At 43.1% G+C, this 23,183-nt stretch overlaps 1 pseudogene; it reads right to left on the reverse strand.

The window, feature by feature from the left end:
- Positions 1–1,198: 1,198 nt before the first annotated feature.
- LOC100582660 lies at positions 1,199–2,054 on the reverse strand (annotated as a pseudogene).
- Positions 2,055–23,183: the final 21,129 nt, after the last annotated feature.

Consider the following 23,183-nt stretch of genomic DNA (forward strand, 5'->3'; position numbering starts at 1 on the left):
ATAGGTGACCATGATGGTGATGGGTGACCGTGACAGGGATGTGTGTCTGGTGTAATAGGTGATCATGATAGTGATAGATGATCATGATAGTGATGTGTGTCTGGTGTAATAGTCGACCGTGATGGGTAGGTGATGGTGACAGTGATGTGGTCTGGTTTAATAGGTGACCGTGATGGTGATAGGTGACCGTGACAATGACGTATGTCTGATGTAATAGTTGACCGTGATGGTTACAGGAGAAAGTTGTACTGTCTGTTTCCATGGGAACATCTGTAGAGCATGTTTAGCTAATGTTTCTCTTAATGCACATTGGAACCACACCACGCTGTTTTCCCTGCCCCCACATGACGGCACAGTGCCCGGCACACATGACTTACTCAATAAAACATTGAATTTTTTAAAAAATTAAGCATTTTAAGTGTACGATCCAGTGATGTTTAGTGCAGCCACAGTGCTGTGCGAACACAACTATCTAATTCCAGGACATTTGCTTCGCCCCCAAAGGAAACTCCATACTCATTGGTAATCACTCCTGTGGCCCCCTTTCTTCTGCCCCTGGCAACCATGAATCTGCTTTCTGTTTTTATGGACTGGCTTATTCTAGACATTTCATAGAAATGGATTCTTGCAATGTGTGGCCTTTTGTGTCTGGCTCCTTTCATCAGCATCATGTTTTCAAGGTTCATTCACGTTGTAGATGAATCAGTACTTCATTTCTTTTTTTATTTTTAATTTTTTTTATTTTTAATTTTTTGCAGACAGGGGTCTCGCTGTGTTGCCTGATGAACTCCTGGCCTCAAGCAGTCCTCCCACCTTGGCCTCGCCAAGTGCTGGGATTATGGATGTGAGCCACTGCACACTTTTTTAATTTTTAATTTTTTTTTGTAACCAGGAGGTGAAACAATTTTATTTCACAGTTGTCTTTAAAACTACATAGATACCTTTTCTTCATATACAAACATTAGTACAGATACCTATACTTTTTAGAAAATGATTATACAGACACTCTCAAAGAAAAATGTATTCTGTGATACGGTTTCAGTGAGGTTGCTTGAAAAAACCCACATCTGGACTGATTCCTAAAACATAGCATTCCACCACTCTGCAACTTTTGGTTCAAAGTACAGATTATTGTCATCAGTGTGTGGTGCCTGCTTTCTAAAATATTTGATAATACATACATAGGTTGGCTTATCACCTAATGTTCCATTGGTTTATCAGCCTTTTCTGCAGGTTTGTCAGCAGGTTGAGCAGCTGTGCCTTTCTCTGTGGCCTTTCTTCAAGACCTTCAGGAATGGAGACACATCATCATCATCATAGATTGTAAACTCCAAGTCTTTACCAACAATTCCAATGGAAACATTCTTTATAGTTAGGTCCCGTTCTGCAGGAAGTGTCTCTCTCTCTTTTTTTTTTTTTTGAGACGGAGTCTCGCTCTGTTGCCCAGGCTGGAGTGCAGTGGTGTGATCTCGGCTCACTGCAACCTCTGCTCCCTGGGTTCAAGCAATTCTCCTGCCTCAGCACCCCCTAGTAGCTGGGATTACAGGCACATGCTACCACGCCCAGCTAATACTTTTTGTATTTTTAGTAGAGATGGGGTTTCACCATGTTGGCCAGGCTGGTCTCGAACGCCTGACCTCAGATGATCCACCTGCCTTGGCCTCCCAAAGTGCTGGAATTACAGGCGTGAGCCACCGCACCCCATCGGAAGTGTCTCTTTTAAGGCACGCAGACCATGTTTAGCCAGTTCCTTTAAATTGCACTCCATAAATTCAGATATACGTCTCTCCAAGTAAGTACGAGCTGACTGAAAACAGGCTCCAATGGACATTAGCTCTGCGGTCAAAATAGTTACCAGATAGACAGATTTGGAAAATGTGAGGACCCATAGCATCATAACCAGCAATAAGCAGCCCAGCGCCATATGGTCTCTGGCCATATCGCAGTGTTGGCATCTGGGTTTTGTTTCCAATTAGAGGTACAAGACGAGACACAGGAAGTGGTCTATCAAATACAAATCTGGAATCCAAACACTCCTGGTGCATAAAATTACACAAGAGTCAGCCCAGGCTGGTCTCGAACTCTCAAGCTCAAGCAGTCCACCCACCTTGGCTTCCCGAAGTGCTGGGTTTACAGGTGTGAGCCACCGCGCCTGGCCCAGTTCTACTTTTAATACTCTCTCCATATGCCTCCTTTGAATCCTTTCTGAAATTGATATGTAAGGAAATTCAGTAAAGTGCACAGATTTTTTTTCTTCATTTTGATAGAAGTGTCTGGTGTACTAAGTGATCGTGATAGTGATGTGTGTCTAGTGCAATAGTCGACCGTGATGGTGGTAGGTGATGGTGACAGTGATGGTAATAGGTGACCGTGACAATGACGTATGTCTGATGTAATAGTTGACTGTGATGGTTACAGGAGAAAGTTGTACTGTCTGTTTCCACAGGAACATCTGTAGAGCATGTTTAGCTAATGTTTCTCCTAGTGCACACTGGAAGCACGCCATGCTGTTTTCCCTGCCCCCACCTGACAGCACAGTGCCCGGCACATGTACATGTACTGTATTAACATTGTCGGAACACGTAGCTGTGACATGACATCACTCTCTCCCCTACAGGCATTCGTCCTAATTCTGCAAGGAGATGTATATTCCCTGCTAACCAGCAGTCCCTGATGTCTCTCCAGTCATTTAGATGGTCTGAAGCAACATGGGCTTAGCCATCTGGGATTAATTTTCCTAGATATTGTGCCCTTTCAATACCTAATTTCAAGTCTTTTTTCATTTCAGGAAACAGTTCTCAAAGTATACTTTTTTTTTTTTGAGACAGAGTCTCACTCTGTCCCCAGGCTGGAGTGCAGTGGGGTGATCTCAGCTCACTGCAAACTCTGCCTCCCAGGTTCAAGTGATTCTCCTGCCTCAGCCTCCCGAGTAGCTGGGATTACAGGCATGCACCACCACGCCTGGCTAATTTGTGTGTGGTGTGTGTGTGTGTGTGTGTGTGTGTGTGTTTTTCAGTAGAGATGGGGTTTCACTATGTTGGCCAGTCTGGTCTCGAACTCCTGACCTCAAGGGATCCACCTGCCTTGGCCCCCCAGAGTGCTGGGATTACAGGTGTGAGCCGCCATGCCAGGCCCAAATATACATTTTAACATTATTTTGTATTACTGCCTTGGTTTTCCTCTTCAGCAACTCCTATTAAATTTATATTAGATCTTTTTTTCTGATCTTCTATACTTATTCCTAATTTTGAATTGGTTTCATCTTGTCATGTATTTTTAATTTCAATTTTATTCAGATATAATTGAAATACACTAAAACACAGGTATTGATGGTGTAACCTTTGTTTTTGAGGTGCATGTGGAGTTTCACATCCATAACACTCAAGGTAGCAGCTATTTCTATGACCCCCAAAAGCTTCTAGTGTCCATCTGTATCCATTCCTACCTCCACCCCATCCCCTGGATGTGTTTTATCATCTGTTTTTCATCCCCAGGATCTGGTCTCTGTCATTATATGCTAGTTTTCATGTTCCAAAAATTTATACAAATAGAATCATATAGTGTATTCTATTTTTCTTTTCTTTCTTTCTTTTCTTTTCTTTTCTTTTTTTTTTGTTTTTTGAGACAAAATCTCACTGTCACCTAGGCTGGAGTGCAGTGGCGTGATCTCGGCTCATTGCAATGTCCACCTCCCAGGTTCAAGCCATTCTCCTGCCTCAGCCTCCAGAGTAGCTGGGACTACAGGCGCCCACCACCACAACCGGCTAATTTTTTTATTTTTAGTACAGACAGGGTTTTGCCATGTTGCCCAGACTGGTCTTGAACTCCCGACCTCAGGCGATCCGCCCGCCTCAGCCTCCCAAAGTGCTGGGATTACAGGCGTGAGCCATTGTGCCCGGCTATGATTCTGTCTGGCTTCTTTCACTCTGTGTACTTCTGAGGTTCAACTGTGCTATCACTTGTGTCAGTAGCTTGCTTTTTTAATTGCTGAATAACATCCCACCGTATGGATACATCACCCTTCCTTTGTCCATGAAGTACCCGCCCACGTCATTTCATGGGTATTTCAGTTGTTTCCAGCTTTTGGCTATTAGAAATACAGCTGTGAGGGATATTTGTATACCAGTCCTTATGTGGGCATGTATTTTTTTCCTCTGGAGCAAGTCTGAAGTGATTGGGTCATATGGTAGTGCATATTTACTGTTTTAAGAAAGAAAGTCATATTTTTTTCTAGGATTTATACCATTTTATGTTGCCACCAGCCGTGTGTGAGACAATGCCTGTTGTTTACAAGTGTGTGGTGGTGTCTTACTGTGGTTTTAATTTGTGTTTCCCTGATGATGGAGGGAAACATTTCTTCTTCTTCCTTCTTCTTCTTTTTTTTTACTTGTTGTTGTTGTTGTTGTTGTTTGAGATGAGTCTTGTTCTGTCACCTGGGCTAGATAGAGTCCAGTGGTAGGATCTCGGCTCACTGCAACCTCCGCCTCCCGGGTTCAAGTGATTCTGCTGCCTCAACTTCCCAAGTAGCTGGATTACTGGCACATGCCACAGTGCCTGGCTAATTTTTGTATTTTTAGTAGAGCTGGGGTTTCGCCGTGTTGGCCAGGCTGGTCTCAAACTCCTGACCTCAGGTGATCTGCCCGCCTTGGCCTCCCAAAGTGCTGGGATTACAGGCGTGAGCCACCATGCCTGTCATGGGGCACATTTTTGCATGTGCTTATTGGTTATTTATAAATATTATTCTATGAAATGTCTGTTGCCTATTTTTTAAAAAGTGGGTTATTTGTTTTCTGGTTATTGGCTTTTAAGAGTTCTCCCATGTTCTGGATGTAAGTCTTTTGTCTGGCATGTGTGGTGCAAATGTTTTCTTCAATGGATGGCTTGCCTTTTTATTTTTAAAAATGGGTTATTTCAAAGAGCAAGATATTTTATTTTATTTTATTTATTTTATTTTATTTTTTTATTTTATTGTTTATTTTTTGAGACCGAGTCTTGCTCTGTTGCCTAGGCTGGAGTGCAGTGACATGATCTTGGCTCACTGCAATCTCTGCCATCCCGGTTCAAGCAATTCTTGTGCCTCAGCCTCCCAAGAAGCTGGGACCACAGGCGGGCACCACCATGCCCAGCTAATTTTTGTATTTTTAGTAGAGTCAGGGTTTCACCATGTTGGCCAGGCTGGTCTTGAACTCCCGACCTCAAGTGATCCTCCCACCTTGGCCTCCCAAAGTGCTGGGATGACAGGCGTGAGCCACTGCGCCCAGCCAGAGCAAGATATTTTAATTTTGATGAAGTCTAGTTAATTTTTTTCTCTTGTGGTCTATGCCATATCAGTAAGATTTTCTTCCCGTTCTAGAGACTCATAGTTTTGGATTTTACATATACCTCTGTGATATATTTTGGATTAAACTTGTATATGGCGTGAGGTGTTAAGAGTCATTTTTGTTCCCCACATGAGTATCCAGTTGATACTGCACCATTCATTGAAAAGAATTTCTTTTCTGTGTTAAATTACCTGGATATCTTGTTGAATCAATTGACAAAACGTGTGGGTCTGTTCCTAAACTTGCAGATTCTGTGTCATTGATCTCTGTGACTATCTTTCTGACAAGATATTTTGATTTATGTAGTTTTGTTGTTGTCGTTTGTTTGTTTGTTTGTTTGTTTGAGATAGGGCCTCCCTTTGTCTCCCAGGCTGGAATGCAGTGGCACAATCTTGGCTTACTGCAGCCTTGATCTTTCAGGCTCACGTGATCGTACCACATCAGCCTCCCAAATAGCTGGGACTACAGGTGTGTACCACCACACAAGGCTAATTTTTGTATATTTTGGCCTCCCAAAGTGCTGGGATTGCAAGTGTGAGCCACCACACTTGGCCTTTATTTATGTAATTTTAAGCCTTGAAGTCAGGTAGGTTAAGTATTTCGGTTTTTTTTTTTTTTTTATGACTGATTTTAGTTGGGCACAGTGGATAATGCCTGTAACCCCAGCAACTCAGGAGGCTGAGGTGGGAGGATCACTTGAGGCCAGGTGTTTGAGACCAGCCTGGGTAACATAGGGAGACCCCACCACTACTAAAAATAATTAAAAATTTGGTTGGGGGTGGTGGCTCATGCCTGTAATCCCATCACTTTGGGAGGCCAATGTGGGCAGATCACTTGAGCTCACAAGTTCCAGACCAGCCTGTGGGCAACATGGCGAAATGCTGTTTCTACAAAAAAATATAAAAATTAACCAGGCATGGTCGTGGGTGCCTATAGTCCCAGCTACTTGGGAGGCTGAGGTGGGAGGATGGCATGAGCCTGGGAGGCGGAGGTTGCAGTGAGTCGAGATTGCGTCACCACTCCAGCCTGGGTGATACAGCCAGATCTTGTCTCGAAAAATAAATAAATAAAAATAAATGATGGATTTGAGTCCCACCCCTAGGCCTTATGGAACCTTAATTCCTGCCTTACTCCAAATACAACCACACTGGGAGTTAAGGCTCCAACATAGGAATCTTGGTGACAGAGACATTCAGTGCGTAGCAGCTGCTCAGAGGTACAGACGCCCTGGCACCTGCAGGGCTCCCTGGACTCCTCACAGCAGCCTCCCACTTTGCTCTTGACCTCCGCGGAGAAGCTTGTTGACTTGTTGCGATTCTGCTTTCAGGAACTGCAGATGCCCTGTTGCCTTTTTATGCCTTTCTTACCAAGATGCTGGTGCTGAAAATTCCACCTGCAAAATTTCATTCCAAAACGTTGTATCCAGCTTTTAAACTACAGTTTCATAGGAATACAGGATCTGAAAGATGAGGTTAAATTACACTACACAAAATCAGCAAAATCCAGAATGTGTGGAACTCAACAGAACAGCGATTTTCCTAGAAAAACTACAACAAAGACCAAGGGGTGGAATTGTAAAATTGTAGCTTAAAAGAGACTTAAGAGCCTGGTGAATTGAAGGCCATCTCTGGATCTAGTTTGGATCTTGATTTTAACAGTGAAGAAAAATATTTGCTAGATAAATAAATTTGAGGACTCTATATTTGATGATTCTAAGGAATTGTTAATTTTTTGTGTGATAATAAGTTTTTAAAAGGTCTACTTTGGTATATGTATGAAAATGTCTGTAATAAAAAAACTCATTGACCAGCCTGGGCACCATGGTGAGACCCAGTCTCTACAAAAAATGCAAAAGTTAGCTTGGTGTGGTTTTGTGTGTCTATAGTCCCAGCTACTTGGGAGGCTGAGGTGGGAGGATCACCTGAGCCCAGGAGGCAGAGGTTGCAGTGAGCTATAGTTGCACCACTGCACTCCAGCCTGAGTGACAGAGTGAGACCCTGTCTCAAAACAAACAAACTAACAAAGAAACAAAAAATAACAGCAACAAAAACTCATTGAAAAAAGTTTCACAGCAGTCATTGATTATTAATAGATCCACCATTTTATCTATCAATCAATGACTGCAATCATTGATGATTAATAGATCCACTATTTAATCTATTAATCAATGATTGTGATGTGTTACTTGCTTATCCAAATTACACCTGCATTTGTCAGGTGTGATTGTCTTGTGCAGAATGGCTTTTCTTCATCAACCATTTGGTTATCCTAAAATACAGTTCATGTAGAACACACAGAATTAATACTTGATTTTTTTCCTTATCAATTTTCTGGATACTGATTTGGTGACCTGGTCACTTGCTGAAGCAGCTGATGAGTATTTCCCTTTGCAGTCTCATGTGGGCGTAGATCTTTTTGTGTTTGGTGTGGTTCCACATATTGCAGTCATTATTTTCTTTTTCTTTTTCTTTTTTCTTTTTCTCTTTTCTTTTCTTTTCTTCTCTTTCTTTTTTTTTTTTTGAGATGGAGTCTCGCTCTGTTGCCCAGGCTGGAGTGCAGTGGCGAGGTCTCGGCTCACTGCAACTTCCATCTCTCGGGCTCAAGCGATTCTCATGCCTCAGCTTCCCAAATAGCTAGAATTACAGGCTTGCACCACCACACCCAGCTAATTTTTTTGTATTTTTAGTGGAGATGGGGTTTCACCATGTTGGCCAGGCTGGTCTTGAACTCCTGATCTCAAGTGATCCGCCCGCCTCCTCGGCCTCCCAAAGTGCTGGGATTACAGGCATGAGCCACCATGCCTGGTCATTATTTTCTTTTTTGATGGTCAAATTACACTATCTTTGGCATCATTGCAGTATGACACTTTTCCTGTTTAATAACGTTTTTGCTTTCAGTCATGACAAAATGTCCTGGGATCATCGTACATATTTCTGGCTCAGACTAAGTATCATTGTTTCCCCAGCAAGCCCTGACTCTTGTTAACGAGAAATGCTCTGCAGAGACCTGGGTCTAGGGGCTCAAGGTGTTTGCTGTTACCAGTTTGTCATTGCTACTCGACTGGGGGACAGAGGTAGGAAACATTTTTTTTTGAAAGGGAAAAATATTAATAAATCCCTGGATCTTTTGAATTCATTTTTACAACACCATAGGTATTACATCGCGTCATGTTATATTCCAGGGTATGTTCAATTAGACCCTCGTGAAAAACATGTGGGTGATTTCCAGTCTTTTGTAATGAAAGCTGATATGGTGTAGCTCTGTGTCCCCACCCAAATCTCACCTTGACTTGTAATAATTCCTATGGGTCAAGGGCAGGACCAGGTAGACGTAATTGAATCACAAGGGCAGTTTCCCCCATGCTGTTCTCGTGATAATGAGTGAGTCTCACAAGACCTGATGGTTTTCTAAGTGTCTGGCATTTCCCCCTTCGCTCGGCACTCATTCTCTCTCCTGCCGCCCTGTGAAGAGGTGCCTTCCGTCATGATTGTAAGTTTCCTGAGGCCTTCCCGGCCATGCAGAACTGTGAGTCAATTAAACCTCGTTTCTTTATAAATTACCCAGTCTTGGGTATTTCTTCATAGCAGCATGAGAACGGATGAATACAGAGTCTTGTGCACTTATAATTTCATATAGCTGTGCCAGAGCATCTTTGTGGCAGAAGTGAGACTGGGGTCAAAGGGTAAATGCATATTCAATTTGGCTAAATACTGCCAAATTCTTCCCTTTAGGGGTCATAACCATTTTCATTCCCACCAGCAATGTATTCTGTTCTGGCCAAGGTCATTTAAAAAAATTTATACAACTTAAAACTTTTCAGGACCAGATGGAATGACTCACGCCTATAATTCCAGCACTTTAGGAGACAGAGCTGGGAAAATCTCTTGAGGCCAGAAGTTCGAGGCTGGCCTGGGCAACAAAGCAAGGCCTTGTCTCTAAAATTTAAAAAAAAAATCATGAAAGCGTGGATTTCCATTTTCTCTCAAGAAATGAGATATCTGGCCATGCCTGTTTCCATGTGGAGTTCAGCAGATCACTAGGACTCTGGCTTCTGGAAAATGTGGACCTGCTTGCTCATACTTGGTGTAGGCGCTAGTTGACAGGCATTTGAATTTGTGAGTTCTTGTTATAAGCTGGACTTTGCCGTTTACCTGTGAATGAGACACACATGTCTCTGCTCTAATGGTGCTTACGTGTGTGTGTATGCATTCATGTGTATGTGTGTGCATGCATGTGTGTGTGTGCATGCATGTGTGTCCACATGTGTGAATACAGAGGGGGCTTAGCATGCCTTATAACATGTTTATATAACATAGAAATTGTCAGCCTGGGCAACATGGTGAAACCACGTCTCTACTAAAAATACAAAAATTAGCCAGGCATGGTGGCAATCACCTGTAATCCCAGCTACTTAGGAGGCTGAGGTGGGAGGATTGCTTGAGCCCTGGAGGTCGAGGCTGCAGTGAGCCATGATTGCACCACTGCAGTTCGGCCTGGGCAACAGAGTGAGACTCTGTCTCAAAAAAAAAAAAAAAAAAAGAAGTCAACGTATGGTTAAATTTGTAATGCCTTCCTCAGAATTTTATAAATTATTTTCATTGTAGAGAAATTGGGTCGAATTTGAAATAGTGGGAGTAGTTGCTCTTCATCTTAATGAGGCCAGCACAGAAGGAAAGGCGGGAGTGTGTGGGGTCTATGGCCTGGCCTTGAAGGCTGAGGGCACCTGGAATTTTGTGTCTAACAACCGAGGATTACTGCAGGGGCTGAGGAGGGCAGGGCCAATGGTGCTCATTGGAGGCAACATCACTGCTGAGATGTTGAGAAAGATGGAAATTGTGCTGGCTCGGGATTCTCCTATGATTAAATCACCCAATATTTAATCCTATTAAATCCTCACAGTGCTCTAGTTTAATAAAGCTCTTTAATATATGTCATAGGAAGGCCTTGTTATCTGAAGATAATTGGTATTAAAAGTAGCCAATTGAAAAGAGTCTACTTAACACAAGGATGGGAATCTTATAGTGACAATGTGACAAGTTTTGGATTTGATGCTATGGATTTCATAATTGAAATTATATGCTGATTCTTGGAACAAAGCAAAAAATGAACTGCGTTCATTTGGGAGGAACGTAATTTGTATGGTAGAATTATAGTTTATTCTTCAATTCGCACTTGGTTTTCACAGCATAATCATAAGAACGTATTTCTATGAAAGTACTTCAGGGCTTCATCAGCTTCCTGGAGGCCCTTCCTTCGTCTTCCGTCCTCAGAATATTCTCTTATGGACATCGATTGTCCTCGGGATAGTTAGGCAATTCTCCCAAGGGACCTTCTGTTTTTCTCTTTCTTTCTTTTGAGACAGGGTCTCACTCTGAGGCCCAGGCTGGAGTGCAGTGGCGCGACCTCACCTCACGCAACCTCCGCCTCCTGGGCTCAAGCCATCCTCCCACCTCAGCCTCCCAAGTAGCTGGGATTACAGGGGCTCGCCACCACACCTGGCTAATTTCTGTAGTTTTTGTAGAAGCGGGATTTCGCCATGTGGCCCGGGCTGGTCTTGAACTCCTGAGCTGAAGGAATCCACCTGCCTTGGCCTCCCAAAATGCTAGGATTACAGGCATGTGCCACCACACCTGGCCCCAAGTGATCTTCTGTTGCAGGATTTGCAATGTCTCTTTTAACTGATTTAACTCCAATTCCATTCATCAGAGAGGGCCGAGATGACCAAGGCCAGGGATTTTGACTCCCTGACTTGGATAATAGGTGCCAACATGAGGCAGGGGGAGAGGTTGGGGAGCCGTTTTGTAGGTGATCAACAGTGAATGACGTCAGTTGTTGATGACTTTCGCCTCCTCTTGCAACCTCGATGAGGATATTTGGATAATGAGAAGCTGTTGTGCTTCATTGGATTCTTATGATAATCCTGATAACCAGCCGAGGTCCCACAGCCAGGACATGCAGAATGTCGTCCACCCTGTACCTATGAGCCTCTGTGACACCATTAGGCCCAGCACTGCTGTAGGTACTGTGAAAAGAGGGATATTTTTAGGTCAATCAACAATGTTAGCGTATGCATATATTTAAAAAGTCTTAAATTATTATTATTGGCCGGGCACGGTGGCTCCCGCCTATAATCCCAGCACTTTGGGAGGCCAAGGCGGGTGGATCACCTGAGGTCAGGAGTTCAAGACCAGCCTGGCCAACATGGCGAAACCCCATCTCCACTAAAGACACACACACACACACACACACACACACACAAAATTAGCCGGGTGTGGTGGTGGGCACCTGTAATCCCAGCTACTAGAGAGGCTGAAATCCACCACGTCTGGCCACTTTCTTTTTGTATTTTTGTAGAGACAGGGTTTCATCATATTGGCTGTTGTTAAACTCCTGACCTCAGGTGATCTGCCTGCCTCAGCCTCCCAAAGTGCTGGGAATACAGGCGTGAGCCACTGCGCCCAGCTAGGAAAAGAAAATTACTATTTTTTTTTTTTATTGCACGAGTGGATGTTAATTATAAAAATATTCAGACAGTATATAGAAATACCACAGCCATCCACAGTCCCGCCCTCTGAGACAAGCTTCTGTGCGTTATGGCGCAAGTCATTGTATGTGACCGGTTTCTCACAGACTTTTAAAAAGCACAGTCATTTTATTTTCCTTCCATCAGCCTGGTGGTCTATCCTTCTCCGTTGTCACACTGCGTATGTGTGCTTGTGTGTGTTGTGTGTGTGTGCACAGATTTGATGGTGTATTAGGGTTCTTCAGAGGGACAGAACCAACAGGATGTATGTATACATGAAAGGATCTTATTAGGGAAAATTGGCTCACTCGATCACAAGACAAGGTCCCAGGATAGGCCGTCTGCAAGCTGGGCGAGAGAGATGCCAGCAGTGGCTCAGTCCAAGTCCAAAAGCCTCAAACCAAGAAAGCCGACAGTGCCACCTTCTATCTGTGGCAGAAGGCTCGAGACCTTCCAGAAGCCACTGGTGCAAGTCCCAGAGTCCAAAGGCAGGAGAACCTGGAGGCTGACGTCCAAGGGCAGAAGGAGAGGCAGGAAGCATCCAGCACAGGAGAGAGAAGGAAGCCAGGAGACCCAGCAAGCCAGGCCATCCCATCTTCCTCTTGCCTTGTTCCAGCTGTGCTGGCAGCCCATTGGGTGGTGCCCATCCACATTGAGGGTACGTTTCCTCTCCCAGTCCACCGACTCAAATGTCCATCTCCTCTGGCAACATCCTCACACCCAAGAACCATACTTCACCAGCCATCTAGGCCTCCTTCAGTCCAAAGAAGTTGACATCTAATATTTGCCATCACAGATGAATTTTAATACTTTGGATTATTTGAACAGGGAACATTTAGACACTCACATGATCCACAGCCCACGAAGTGCTGACAGGCTCACCGGTGGGAAGTCTCTCCCTATCCGTGCAATCTTTGTCTCACCCCGATAGACACTGGTTGGTGTTGGTTTCCTAGATGTCCTGTCATAATTTGTTTATGCCCAAACACAAAAGAATATAGACTCTTATTCTTCCACCAGTTATAAAAGCAAACAAAAGCTAGTTTGTTTAGACAATATGCGTTTGGCTTTTTCACATAAGAGCATATCTTGGAGATAATTTCACAGTGAGTATTGAGATCTCTCTAAGTAGTTGTATACCATCGAGGCTGGATGGATGCATCAAAATTTAATAACCAGCCCCCTATTGAGGACATTTGGGTTGGTTATCATATTTCATTATTACAAACACTGCTGTGAATATATTCTTGCACATTTGTTATTTTGCATATGTGCAAATATATCTGCAGGATCAACCCCTAGAAGTGGAATTGTTGGGTCACAGATGAACGTCGGTAGCTGTTTCTTTTTTTTTTTTTTTTGAGGCGGAGTCTCGCTCTGTGGCCCAGGCTGGAGTGCAGTGGCGCAATCTCGGCTCACTGCAAGCTCCGCCTCCCGGGTTCACGCCATTCTCCTGCCTCAGCCTCTCCGAGTAGCTGGGACTACAGGCGCCCGCCACTACGCCCGACTAATTTTTTTGTATTTTTAGTAGAGACAAGGTTTCACCGTGGTCTCGATCTCCTGACCTCGTGATCCGCCCGCCTCGGCCTCCCAAAGTGCTGGGATTACAAGCGTGAGCCGCTGCGCCCACATTCCCATTGGCAGGGTGGGAGAGCTCTCATTCTCCCATAGCTTTGATACCAGCCTGTGTTAGTAAACTTTTGGAACTCTGCCATTCTGATAAGTGAAAACTGTAATTCCGTGTGGCTTTAATTTGCATTTATCTTATCACTGGTGAGATTTAACCTCTTCACTTGTGTAACGGCTATTCCTAGTTCTTTGTAAATTGCATGCCCGTAGCCTTCCTTTCTCTATTTTCTTTGTTAGTTGTCTTTCCTTTTTGAAAATCCATTTCTAGGAGCTCTTTATTATGAAGAACATCGTTTGTAATGAGATGCAAACATTTTTCCCCAGTTCATCATTTACCTTTTGCTTTTGCATTTTTATTTATTTTAATTTTTTTTGAGACAGAATCTTGCACTGTCATCCAGGCTGGAATGCAGTGTCGTGATCTCAGCTCACTGCAACCTCCGCCTCCTGGTTCAAGAGATTCTCGTGCCTCAGCCTCCCGAGTAGCTGGGGTTACAGGTGCACTCCACCATGCCCGGCTAATTTTTGTATTTTTAGTACAGATGGGGTTTCATCATGTTGGCCAGGCTGGTCTCAAACTCCTGACCTCAAGTGATCCACCTGCCTTGGCCTCCCAAAGTGCTGGGATTCCAGGCCTGAGCCACTGCACCCGGCCTGCTTTTCTTTTTCAAGATAGTTATACCTATGTTTCAACACCATTACTGAAGAGTTACCCATAATTTCTCTGAGATGTCAAACATACATATTATATTCTCATTTGTACTGAGGCATGTTCCTGTGCTTTTGATAGCATTACAATGATCTATTTTTGTGTCAATGCCACAAGGTTTAATTATTGTGACTTCATAATCCATCCTGTTCATATATAGATATGAAAATATATATATATATATATATATATATACACTTTTTTTTCTGGCTACTCTTGCTTGTTTATTTTTCCTCATAATCTAGTTCCAACAAAACAGAACCCAATGCAAGAAAAGAATCTAGTTATAGTATTTGTGTTAGCAACACTTCATATTTATAAATTAACATAGAGACAAGGACATCTTTATTATATTGAGTTCTTGTTCAGGGCTGAGTTGTGCGCCTTCATACCCTGAAACTCACGTGTTGAAGCCTTAACTCCTGGTACTAAGAATGTGATTGTGTTTGGAGACAGTCCTTAAAAAGATGATTAAGTTAAAACGAGGCCCTTAGGGTGGGTCCTATTCTAATCTGACTTATGTCCTTACAAGAAGAGGAGAGTCAGACATGCAAGGAGATACCAGGGATGGACGAACACAGAGAAAAAAACCACATGAGGACACAGGCAAGAAGGCGGCCGTCTGCAAGCCAAGGAGAGAGCCCCTAGGAGAAACCTGCCCTGCTGGCACCTTGGCCTTGAACCTGCAAGCTCCACAACTGCGAGAGAATACATTTTACACATTTTGTTGTTTAAGGCAAAAGGTCTGGGGAACTTTATTATGGCAGCCCTAGCTGACTAATACAGTCCTCTCTCCAAGAATATAATATTTCTTTCTATTTCTTCATAATAAAAAGTTAATACATTAAGGGTTTTCTTCACTCAGTTCTTGTAGAGTTCTTAAGCTTATTTTGAGGTATTTAAAATTTTTTTTTGGTGGGATGCTTTTTTAAGTATATAGAGTCATTTTTTCTTATGCCTTTTAAGCGATACTTCTTTGTATATATGAAAGTTCATTAAATTTGCCTTTGTAGTGTCTTTCCATTGTTTGTTTTACAAAAAATGGGACTCATCTACTCGCCCACACTTAACTTTTTTTACTTAGCAATAAGTAACAAATTCAAGTCAACAAATTCCCCCCAACTCTCATATACCCACCATGTAGAATCTACCACTGACATTTTACTATGCTTGTTTTGTCACTCATCTATCTGTCTGTCTGTCTATCTATCTTTTTTTGTTTTCTTTTTTTTGAGACAGAGTTTCGTTCTTGTTGCCCAGACTGGCACAGCCTCTGCTCATTGCAACCTCTGCCTCCTGGGTTCAAGCGATTCTCCTGCCTCAGCCTCCCAAGTAGCTGGGATTACAGGCACCCACCACTATGTCAGGCTAATTTTTGTATTTTTAGTAGAGACAGGGTTTCGCCATGTTGGCCAGGCTGGTCTTCAACTCTTGACCTCAGGTGATTCACCCACCTTGTCCTCCCAAAGTGCTGGGATTACAGATGTGAGCCACCATGCCTGGCCCTATCTGTCTGTCTGTCTGTCTGTCTGTCTATCTATCTATCTATCTATCTATATCTATCTATCATCTATCTTTATATCTATATCTATCTATTCCTTTCTCTTTCCATAAACCCATTCTTTTTAATGGGAGCATAATATTTGCTCTTTATAAAGTACTACAGTTTGTTAAACTGATAGTTTGTTACTCCATTTCTAGTCTTTCCTCCTAACTACAAATATTTCTGCAATATATATTCTTACTTATGTGTTGATGCTTTTATTTCTGTAAGATAGATTCCCAGATGGAATGGAAATAATTTAATAGATATTGCCAGGTTGCTCTCCCAAATGGATAACTCACATTTCTAGGCTTGATTAAGAACACCTTCTTTCTTCTTTGCATCCTTTCAGCTAATATCACTCTTTTACATTTTGAAGATTTACTGGGTATAAAATGATATTGCATTATTATTTGAATTCGTACTTCCCTGACTCCAAGGAAGTGGGAGCATCCTTCATTTGTATAAAGACCATTTTACTTTGCATGTTTCTTCTTTGTACTTTTTGATTCTTTAAAAAAGTAGGTTTTTGGCCGGGCATGGTGGCTCATGCCTATAATCCCAGCAATTTGGAAGGCTGAGGTTGGAGGATAGCTTGAGCCCAGGAGTTTGAGACCAGCCTGGGCAACATGGCGAAACCCTGTCTCTAAAATTAAAAGAAGAAAAAAGAAAAAAAATTAGGTTGTTTGTCTTTTGGTCATTATTTGGTATTGATTTGTAAGATAATGTTTGGCATTTCGTATGCTGTGCAAATATTTTCTTTCTTTCTTTCTTTCTTTTTTTTTGAGATGGAGTCTTGCTCTGTCGCCCAGGCTGGAGTGCAGTGGTGTGAACTTGGCTCACTGCAACCTCCGTCTCCTGGGTTCAAGCGATTCTCCTGCCTCAGCCTCCTGAGTAGCTGGGATTACAGGCACCCGCCACCACGCCCAGCTAATTTTTGTATTTTTTAGTAGAGATGGGGTTTCGCCATGTTGGCCAGACTGGTCTTGAACTCCTGACCTCAGGTGATCCACCCGCCTCAGCCTCCCAAAGTGCTGGGATTACAGGCATGAGCCATTGCACCTGGTCTAATATTTTCTTAATTTTTCATTTGTCTACTGATATTTTTGACATCTTTTTGGTCATGCAATTACAATTATGGCTGAATATTTTTTATCTTTTTATCACAGCTTCTGGATTTCTGTTGGCCCTAAATAGGTTCCTCCAATATAAGTCGTATGGATAGTCTTGTAAATGATTTTAAGATTTTCATTTTATTTGTTTGCATGAACGTGTTACTCTTTCTGGAAAGTATTCTGTGTCTAGGGATCCAGGTCCAGTTCGTGTTTCCCTCTCCCACACTGATGACATGTTTGCTGCAGCAGCATTTATTAAGTAGCCCCTCCGCCCACCTCCCCCCGTGGCAGTGACACCCGTGCCCTGTGCTAATCCTCAGGCAGCAGGGCTCCATTCTGGGGGTCTGTGCTACCCTCAATTTCTCCAGCCCTAGATTCCCAGGATTCCGAGTGGATTCTGACTGTGTTGTCCTCTGGTATGCAATCCCCCTTTATTTCCCACCATTTCCTTGGCTATTCTTGAACTTTTTTTTTTTTTTTTTTTTTTTTAGACAAGTCTTGCTCTGTTGCTCAGGCTGGAGTGCAGAGGTGTGGTCTTGGCTCACTGCAGCCTCTACCTCCAGGGTTCAAGAGATTCTCCTGCCGCAGCCACTCAGGTAGCTAGGACTACAGGCATGCACCACCGCCATGCCCGGCTAACATTTTCTGTATTTTTAGTAGAGACAGGGTTTCACCATGTTGACCAGGCTGGTCTCAAACTCCTGGCCTCAAGTGATGCACCTGCCTTGGCCTCCCAAAGTACTGGGATTACAGGCATGAGTCACCACACCTGTGGAACATTTCTTACACTGTATATAAGACCATTTTATCCAATTGAAAATGTGATTCAATTACAATCTTAGAAAATATTTAGAATAATGAGAGGAGAGTCAGTCTTTTACAGTTAGTTTTCTTATCCAGGGATACAGTATCTTTTTCTATTTGTGTAGATCTTGTTTCATATCCTCCAATACTCCAATAAGATACTATGTTTTAAAGTTCATCTTATTCTGTTATTTTAACTGAAAAAAACTGAGTCTCACTCCGTCACCAGGCTGGAGTGCAGTGGCACCATCTCGGCTCACTGCAGCCTCCTCTTCCCGGGCTCAAGCAATTCTCCTGCCTCAGCCTCCCAAGTAGCTGGGACTACAGGCGCATGCCACCACGCCCAGCTAATTTTTGTATTTTTAGTAGAGACGGGGTTTCACCATGTTGGTCAGGCTGGTCTCGATCTCGTGACCTTGTGATCTGCCTGCCTTGGCCTCCCAAAGTGCCGAGATTACAGGCATGAGCCACCGTGCCTGGCCAATTTTTCTTCATTTTTAAGTGTTATCTGGTTATGGCTAATTTACAGAAAAAAATTAAAGACTGTATTTATCTTTAATCCAAGTGTCTTCACACACTCCTTTGTTTCCTTTGTTCATTAGTTTATTTTTCAAGTATTTTGCTTTTTCAAGGTATGTAATCGTAGACAGCAAAAGAGATTATATTATCACATTTCAAATGTTTATACTGATTATTTTATTTTCTCATTCTTAAGTATGCTGAAATTGCTAATTGATAATAAATGAAAAGGTATTAGTATTTACTGTTTTTTTAAAAAATTATTTGAGGCTAACGTGGTGAAACCCTGTCTCTACTAAAAATACAAAAAAATTAGCCAGGTGTGGTGGTGGGCACCTGTAGTCCCAGCTGCTCGGGAGGCTGAGGCAGGAGAATGGCATGAACCTGGGAGGTGGAGCTTACAGTGAGCCGAGATTGCACCACTGCACTCCAGCCTGGGTGACAGAGTGAGACTCCATCTCAAAAAAAAAAAAAAAATTATTTGATAGAGATAGGGTCTCACTATGTTGCCCAGGCTGGGGTCAAACTCCTGGGCTCAAACGATCCTCCTGCCTCAGCCTCCCGAACTGCTGGGATTACAGATGTGAGCCACCGTGCCTGGCCAGTATTCACTGTTTTAAATGATCTGTATTCTTGGGGTTCGACAGGTAATTTTTAACATTTAAGAAATTTATTTAGAAAGACTTTGTTAGAAATAGTTAATCAGCTTTACCAACTGCCTTTTCAGCATCTCTTCCTATGAAATTTGTTTTCCCTTCCTGAGTTATTTGATGTGACTTTCAAACGTTGACAGATTCCTGAACATCAATCATTCTTGAATTTCTGGGAAAAAGCCCTGTTTAGTTTTCATGCTTGGTCACAGTGTTTATCTGATTTATTTCTGTTCTCTTTGTTCATTTTTGTGCCTGTATTTCTATGGGAGATTGATCCACACTTTTCTAGTTTTCAATGACCATTGTCAGGTTCCGGTGTAAAGCCCAGGCGCCGTGGCATCACACAGGCTGATCTACACGGGATCTGGGAGCCGGCCGCCTGGGTTCGGCCCACCCCTGCCTCTCACCAGCTGTGTGCCCGGGACACTTGCTCTCTTCCTTTGATTGTCTTGTCTGTAAAATGAGAATATGGTAACATTTCCTCCACATGATTTCTGTGAAGATTAAGGCAGTTAGAAGAGCGTTTGGTGTGTAGAACACTAGGACATGTTAGAAAACTTTGCTCTGCTTTTGTGTGTATGAGACAGGGTCTTGCTCTGTCGCCCGGGCTGGAGTGCAGTGGAGTGATCATAGCTCACTGCAGACTTGAACTCAGGGGCTCAAGGGATCCTCCCACCCCAGCCTCCTGAGTAGCTGGGGCCACAGGCGTGTGCCATTCCGCCTGGCTAATTTTTTTGTTTTCAAAAATACAGATGGAGTCTCACTGTGTTGCCTAGGTTAGTCTCAAACTCCTGGACTCAAGCGATCCACTTGCTTTGGCCTCCCAAAGTGCTGAGATTACAGGTGTGAGTCACCAGGCCTGGCTGCCCTGTCTTTTTAAAAGGAAATGAGGACTGGGCACAGTGGGAGGCCAAGGTAGGCAGATTACCTAAGGTCAGGAGTTCGAGAGCAGCCTGGCCAACGTGATGATACCCCGTCTCTACTAAAAATACAAAAATTAGCCAGATGTGGTGGTGCAGGCCTGTAATCCCAGTTACTCAGGAGGCTGAGGCAGGAGAATCACTTGAACCCGGGAGGCAGAGATTGCAGTGAGCTGAGATGGCATCACTGCACTCCAGCCTGGGCAACAGAGCAAGACTGTCTCAAAAAAAAAAAAAAAGGAAATGAGGATCTGTCTGTATTCTGTATTTTCTATAGTCTGGAATTATTTAAGGAATTTATCTACTGACTTCAACCTTGTACCTGAGGCATAAAATATTTGTATCAAGTGGGCTTGAAATGATGAGAACAGCAGATAATGGGAAGGAAAGGTCTGTACTCAGTGTTCCCACAGTAGAAAAGTCATCAGTGTCTGGTCTTTGACGTTCTCTAAGCAGATGGGAAAATCTCCAAGGTTCTGAAGTTTGCTGGGGAGGCAAAATAATGCTGTTTCCTTCTCTCGGAAAAAGTCAGCAAGGAGCGTGAGGGTTCAATGTGGTAACGTAGCTGCATGTTCTTCCCTGAAGCTCTCAGCTTCTCTGCAGAAAACGTTGGACACACTCTATCTCTCATCTTCGAAAACCCCATTCTCAATTGGGCCTTTTAATGATGGGTTGTTAAATAACAATTTATGCTAGAAATTTCTTTCTTTAGTGAAGAAAGAGAAACTCCTTGGGAGCAGAGTTGTGCTTTGAAAATGTCTCACACGAAGACAGTTTTTTTTCCTTTTGTTTGAGACAGGGTCTCACTCTGTCCCCTAGGCTGGAGTGCAGTGGCATGATCTTGGCTCACTGTAGCCTCAACTTCCTGGGCTCAAACAATCCTGCCTCAGCCTCCTGAGTAGCTGGGACTACAGGTGCACGCCACTGGACCTGGCTAATTTTTAAAAAATTATTTTTTGGTAGAGACAGGGTCTCACTATGTTGCCCAAGCTGGTCTTGAATTGCTGGCCTCGGTTGGTCCAAAAGTAGTGCGTTATCACAATTGATTGTTCAAGGTCAGTTACAGATCAAAGTCCTTGTTCTTCCCTTCCCCCTTCTCACTACTGCACTTGACTAGTCTTAAAAATATATTAAATATATATATATTTTAAAAAAGCCCTCCCGACTTCAAGTAATCCTTCTGCCTTGGCCTTCTAAAGTGCCAGGATTACAAGCATGAGCCACCAGGCCTGGCCTAAGACAACCTAAAATGTAAGGGTGTGTTTAAATAGGAAAGTGAAAAGTGGGGGATTAAGTTCCGAGATGAGTCCATGAATATATTATTGAAGCAGGGGATAGAGTTAGTTTTTAAAGAGGTAGGCCAAATCATGTCACTTCATCACTCCTAATGGCGTCTGAGAGCACTTAGAATAAAACAGAAATCCATCTCAACATTTCAGATTCTTCTTGTCAGACTCCACATTGCTCCAGCCACATCCTCATTCTGTCTACTTTTTCTTTTTTCTTTTTTTTTTTTTTTTTGAGGCAGAGTCTCGCTCTGTCACCCAGGCTGGAGTGCAGTGGCGCGATCTTGGCTCACTGCAACCTTCACCTCCCAGGTTCAAGCGATTCTCTTGCCTCAGCCTCCTGAGTAGCTGGGACTACAGGTGCCCGCCACCACGCCTGGCTAATTTTTTGTATGTTTAGTAGACACGGGGTTTCACCGTGTTAGCCAGGATGGTCTCCATCTCCTGACCTTGTGATCTGCCAGCCTCGGCCTCCCAAAGCGCTGGGATTACAGGCGTGAGCCACCGTGCCCGGCCCATTCTATTTCTTAAATATACCCGGCTCATACTCTTCTTGGGATCTTAACATTTTTTAATCCATCTGCCTAGAAGGGTTTTGCTCCAAGTTTTTGAGTGGCTGGTTCCTGCTGAAGGTTCGGCTCTCTGTTCAGATGCCCTTTGCTGGCCACCCTCCCTTTAGTATTGCCGTGGGTTCCACCAGAGTTCTTCGGGCTTGTTGACTGCCTTATCCCTAATGTCAGGATCATGGTTGAATAAACAAATCCACTCACAGGATGGTTGGTGCATACCAGCCAGTGTTGTACACCCCGGAAGCAAGGTGCTTTGAGCGGGCTGGCCAGCTCATTGCAAAATGGTGAAAACAGCATTTCATGAAACTGTATGAAATTACCAATATTTTAATATTTTGATCTACAAAATAGCATGTCTTAGTCTATCTGAGCTATTATAAATTTAATTGTATAAGTACCATTAAACTGGGTGGCTTATAAGCAACAGAAATTTATTTCTCGTAGTTCTAGAGGCTGGGAAGTTCAAGAACAAGGCACTGGCAGAGTCAGTGTCTGGGGAGGGGCCACTTCCTGCTTCGTAGATGATGCCTTCTTGCTATGTCCTCAGGTGGTGGCAGAGTGAGACAGCTCTCTGGGGTCCCTTTCATGAGGGCACTAATTCCATTCATGACAGCTCCACCCTCATGATCTGCTCACCTCCCAAACACCCCACCTCCTGATACCATCACCTTGGGGGTCAGGATTTCAACAGATGAATTTTGGGGGGAACGCCAACATTCAGGTTAGCATGGCGGTTTCCCATGTTTTATCATGATGATCTGGCATCTTCCTGGTTCTTTGCTGAAATGTCTCTCACTAATAGTCTCACTTGGAACACAGCTCTTCCCACTTCCCACCCAAGTATATGATTCTACCAAAGCTTACTCTACCTCCTCCCCCAATTTTTGACTTTTTCTTTTTTTCCCCTCAGCTAAACTTATCATTTTTAGTTTGGTCGATCTCAGCTAGCTATGATGAGGAAAGCAACCAGAAACAAATTCATCTGAGTAGGTGAAACTATTGATAGCACTTTGCTCCTATTTCCTATGGAAATATTGGCATTTAAGAAAGATTCTTGGCACCCCTATATTCATGTTTAATTGACATAATTTATGACACTTTAATAAAGTGAAATGAAATAGTTCAGATTGGATGGCTGTATTTATCAGGTTTTTTTTTTTTAATTACACATGACAGAAAATCTAAATTAATGTGGCTTAAATACAAAAAAGTATTTTGGACAGATGTGGTGGCTCATGCCTGTAATCCAAGCACTCTGGGAGGCTGAAGCAAACGATCACTTGAGCCCAGGAGTTTGAGACCAGTGTGGGAAATACAGTGGGACTCCATCTCTATCAAGTCAATAGAAATAAAGAAATACATACATAAAGACAAAAAAGAGTATTTATTTACACAGGGTGAAAAGTCTAGACTTGCTTCTAGCCACAAGGGAGCAAAAGGGACTGGATTTACTTTCTCACCTGAAACAAGTGAAAATTGGACAGAATAGGTAAAACAATGGTTTTCAAAGATTGGACTTTAAGCAATGAAAATAGTGATACCTGAGGGATGGAAAACTGATGGATAAGCCCTTCAAATACTCCAGCTTACTG

This window comes from Nomascus leucogenys, chromosome 10 (genome assembly GCF_006542625.1).
Source record: "Nomascus leucogenys isolate Asia chromosome 10, Asia_NLE_v1, whole genome shotgun sequence".
NCBI classification, from domain to species: Eukaryota; Metazoa; Chordata; class Mammalia; order Primates; family Hylobatidae; genus Nomascus; species Nomascus leucogenys.